Genomic DNA, 5000 nt, shown 5'->3' on the forward strand with positions numbered 1-5000 from the left:
CTCTCTCTCTCTCTCTCTCTCTCTCCTCTCTCTCTCTCTCTCTCTCTCTCTTGTTTTATAGATCACGAAATTTTGCAGGATTGTCGCCATTTTTTTTCCTTTACTTTACCACTGGACAAATCGTTCTGTCGAAGCCTAATTTCACCATATTCGCAATTTCTAGAGAATCAATCCGCATTGCAATTAAATTAATCGATGAATTGGTTGAGAAATAATTATATCCTAAGTGGATTCTCATTCCGGCTCTGTCAGTAGGACGTAAATAATCCGTGACAACGATATTTCTCAATCTGAAAGCTCGGGGTAGTTTTTGTTTATTTATTATTTTACTTTGCTTATTGGAATTAGTAGATAGGTAGAAGGATGGATAAATAGATAGATAGAAAGAATGATAGATAGATAGATATAGATATATGGGTAGACAGACAGATAAATAGATAGATATAGATATATGGGTAGACAGACAGATAAATAGATAGATAGGCAAATGTTTAAATATAGAGAAGAGAGAGAAGAGATAGAAGATAGAGTGTTAGAGAGAAAGAGAGAGAGAGAGAGAGAGAGAGAGAGAGAGAGAGAGAGAGAGAGAGAGAGAGAGAGAAGAGAGAGAGAGAGAGAGAGAGAGAGAGAGAGAGAGAGAGAGAGAGAGAGAGAGAGAGAGAGAGAGAGAGAGAGAGAGAGAGAGAGAGAGAGAGAGAGAGAGAGAGAAGAGAAGAGAGAGAGAGAGAGAGAGAGAGAGAGAGAGAGAGAGAGAGAGAGAGAGAGAGAGAGAATTGGTAAATTGGTAAAAGCATCATCACCTACACCATTTTTAGAAGCGAACCTCTGTATAATGATGTGATCTCTCTCACTCTCTCCCCCCTCTCTCATAAAAAAAAAAAAAAAAAAAAAAACGAAACGTGAAAGGTCCTCCTACCTGCAGCAGCCTGTATGTTCCCGGCCACGTGCGCGAGGGCGGCACGGGCGTGCGTGGTGGGGAGCACGGGCGTGAGAAGAGCCGCGAGGCCCGTGACTGCGAGGAGGGCGCCTCCCCCCCCATACACGGCGCCCACCATCACCCAGACGGCTGAGGGAAGGGCACCTTCACTCCCCGCCACGCCCTGGCCCACGGCGGCGCACCTCTGGTCGTTGAGGCCGCCCACGCACCACGCCCACACTCCGAACATCACGGGCGGCGAGGGCGAGTGGCGGACGAACCAGGTGGGCGTGAAAAGGGCAGCCAGCGAGGCGAGGGCGACGAGCAGCGTGACCGCCGCCCACAAGCCAACCACCGCCCACGAAGTCGCCCACGTCCATCCACGAACCTTCATCACATACTATGTCTTCATCACCATCTATGTCTCCATCACCAGCTATGTCGCCATCACCATCTAAGTCTTCATCACCATCAATATCTTCATTACCATCTATGTCTCCATCACCATCAATATATTCACCGTCTGCGTCTCCGTCACTATGTCTCCACCACCATCAATATCTTCATCACCATCTACGTCATCACCAGCAATATCGTCATCACATCATCACTCTCTCACCACGCGCCTCGGTGACTCGTGGGAAGACTCCGTTTTCTAGCAGTTCGTTATCTCATGGTCTATATTTAAGTAATTACTGCAGTTATTACTTTAGAATCACTGTAGAGTTGTTTGAAAAGGCACAGCTCCAAACAAGGTATAATAACCTTTACAGATTTTTAAACATCTATACTTCTCTGTGCTATTTCTATATATTTTTTCTTTTGTGTATTGTGCTTTTCCTTTTTCTATCTTCTTATCTTTCACAGAAATGGAGGATTCGGAGAAGACGAGAGACAAGATCCGTTTGCTTAGTTCCCAAATCCTCTTTCGTTCTGTATTTTTACTTATTATTTTTCTTTATCCCTTTGCCATCTCTTCTTCGTCTACGTGTCTTCTCCTCCCCTTGTCTCTTTCTTCTATCTTTATTTCTTCACCTTCTTTTATCTCTTCCCTCTGCGTCTTCCTCTTCGTTTATCTTCTCTCTTCTTCCTTCTTCCTCCTCCACTGTTTATCTCTTCCTCTTCCTATCTCTTTCTTCCCTCCTGCTCTCTCCCAATCGTCCTTCCTCCTGCACTTTCTCTCTCTCTCTCTCTCTCTCCCTTCTTCCTTCCCCCTCTTCTTTACAAAGCTCGAGGAGATGAAAAGGGAAGTTGTATTTGTCTTTGTAAACTGTTAGAGGCGAGGCTTACGGTATCTTGACCTCCTATCCTTTGTGTGTTCTGTACGAAAAGAAAAGAAAAACGGGGAATTAGAAAAAAATGGGAGAGAAAGGGGAAAGGGTTGGGGCTAAGTGGGGTGAGAGAGGTGGGGTGATGTGGGGTGTGAGGGGGGGGGGGTGGAGGGGTAGGTGGAGTGGGGTATATTGTGCTCGTGGGAGTGAGTGAGGAAAAGTGTTGATTATGGTGAAGATGATGGAGTTTTGGTTGTTGTTTGTCTTGTTAGTAGTGGTTGTGATGAGTATTGAGGTTGATGGTGATGATGGTGATGATGATGATGATGATGATGATGATGGTGATGATGATGATGATGATGATGATGATGATGATGGTGATGGTGATGGTGATGGAGATGATGGTGATGATGATGATGGTGATGGTGATGGTGATGGTGATGGTGATGGTGATGATGATAATGATGGTGATGGTGATAGTGATGATGATGATCGTTTTGGTGAAGATGGTCATAACGGTGATTATAATATTGATTTGACTGATTAAGTTAACAATGACAGACAATATAAGAATCAGAGCTGAAAAAAAAACATCAAAACTACAATCATAATAACCCAAAGGTAACCATAATGACAAATACAAGAAAAGTTACATTAATAATAAAAATAAAAAACAGCAAAATTAATAAATATCACTTATTATCAAACAATAAAAAACAATGATGATCAATCACGTTATGGACAAACATTCAATAATTCAGTGAGTGTAAGTACAAATATAATTTTAAAAAATGATCACACATTCTAATAATAAGGCATGTGCAATCATCTAATTCCATCACTTTAGCATGACTAGACTTTACGAGATAAAAAAAAGTGTGGGATAAAGGGAAGAATGTTATTACGTGTAGCAGAGCCGACCTTTCGTGACGCCGTTGCATGAGACAAAACTCTACGGTCCGCCACGCCCTTCTTCACTACTAAAAGCCAAGGGAGTTTCAACTCTTGCATAATGTTTGTGTGTGTTCATTGGCGTTGTTTTATTTATTTATTTGTTGTTGTTGCTTTATGATAACAACTTCATCCAAATATACTTAGTTTCGTTAAATATGTATCGGAGTGTTATATTCCCTTACAAGAGTTTTCATTCGAATATTTTCCTCCTCCTCTCTCTCTCTATCTCCCTAGCAACAGTATTAGAAGTGCTAATGTTGACCGCGTTGCATTAATGAAATCACACGCTGCAATATCGAGTCTGGACGCTCGAGCAACACCCCCCTCAAGATCAACAGTTTATGGAAAAACCGTTTATTTTCCTCCGTTTGATGCAGTAAATTATTTCCCAAGTTTATTTCTGTTCTATAACACGAACCTCATGACGGTCATGCATTTCGCTTCGATCTTTCTCTCTCTCTTTCATTCCTTCTCTTTCTCTACTTCTCCTTCTCCTAAGATCTGAATCTCTTTCCTTTCTCTCATTCTTTCTCTCTCTTCCTCCACTACTCTTTCACTTTCTCTCCTTCTCCTCAAACCTGTCGCTCTTTCCTTTTATCTCATTATTTCTCTCTCTTCCTCCACTTCTCTTTCTTCTCGCCCTTACTGCAAACCCAAAACTCTTTTTCTCATTCTCTTCCTCCTTCCCTTCTTCTCTTCAAACCCAAAACTCTTTTTCTCATTCTCTTCCTCCTTCCCTCCTTCTCTTCAAACCTAAAACTCTTTCCTTTCTCTCATTTTCTTTCTCTCTTTAAAATTACCGAGCGTTTGGAGAAGGTGCATTTATCTCCCCTGCTTATGTTATATACTATTTCCCTAACTTTAGCTTGCGCTTCTCTATCTGTCTGTCTACCTGTCTGTTTGTATGGCTCTCTCTCTCTCCTCTTCCTCTCTCTTTCTCTTTACCATCGTCACTGCATCTTTCAAAAAATAAGCAGATAAGAAGATAGATAGATAGATAGATAGATAGATAGATAGATAGATAGATAGAGAGAGAGAGAGAGAGAGAGAGAGATAGGAGAAGAGAGAAAAGAGGAGAAGAGAGGAGAAGAGAGGAGAAGAAAAGAGAAGAGAAGAGAAGAGAAGAGGAGAGAGAGAGAGGAAAAGAAAGAAAAAAAAACACCATCTATCTTGCCCCTTCATGCAGTACATTACATCCCACAGCCTTAGCTTTCCTATCCATAACACGGTGCTTCTGACAGCCATACCTCTCGCTTCGATCTATGGCGGTCCAGATCTAAAGAATGGTCGAGTTAATGTTTTCTTCTATGAGGCATTGTCTCTTACCCCGCAGCCTTATTCCGTTGGATAATTTATTTCTGTAGGTTTTTTTTTTTTTTTTTTTTTAGTGTGTTTTATTTATGTTTTGTTTAGATTGTTTGCTGCTATTTCATTTGAATTTGTGGGATTTGCGGTGAAAGATATGGGGGAAAGAAGGCATGTAGTTCGTTTATTCTCATTCTTCACACACACACACACACACACACACACACACACACACACACACACACACACACACACACACACACACACACACACACACACACACACACACACACACACACACACACGGATATGTATGTTTATATATACATATATGTATATATTTCTTTAGCCTCTCAGATGCTTCGTTAGCATCTGATTTGCTTTTTGCATAAACCGAGAAGAAAAATATAAAAAATATACTTGTAGAAAAGATTAAAATTATGAATCGAAACATTTCCTCCTAAATCCGACGCGTGTTATTTGGGGAAATCTTCGTACCGCGGCTTCTCTTCCTGATTCTTTTAATCTCTGAACACCTTCCCTGGCCTTTATCG

The 5000-nt window shown here is 41.4% G+C and overlaps 1 long non-coding RNA gene across 2 annotated transcripts in view; it reads right to left on the reverse strand.

The window, feature by feature from the left end:
• The window catches only part of LOC125043233, a 50406-nt gene continuing 45406 nt past the window's right edge, over positions 1 to 5000 (reverse strand). Inside the window, exons 2-3 of one of the 2 annotated variants that reach the window (XR_007116405.1) lie at positions 2092 to 2236; positions 1 to 25 (exon numbers count right to left, since the gene is read on the reverse strand). This is a non-coding gene — a long non-coding RNA (uncharacterized LOC125043233). Of the gene's footprint in view, positions 26 to 2056; positions 2237 to 5000 lie in introns of those variants that run through there. The other variant, XR_007116404.1, reaches the window with a different exon arrangement.

The sequence above is a fragment of the Penaeus chinensis genome, chromosome 33, assembly GCF_019202785.1.
Source record: "Penaeus chinensis breed Huanghai No. 1 chromosome 33, ASM1920278v2, whole genome shotgun sequence".
In the NCBI taxonomy this organism is placed as follows: Eukaryota; Metazoa; Arthropoda; class Malacostraca; order Decapoda; family Penaeidae; genus Penaeus; species Penaeus chinensis.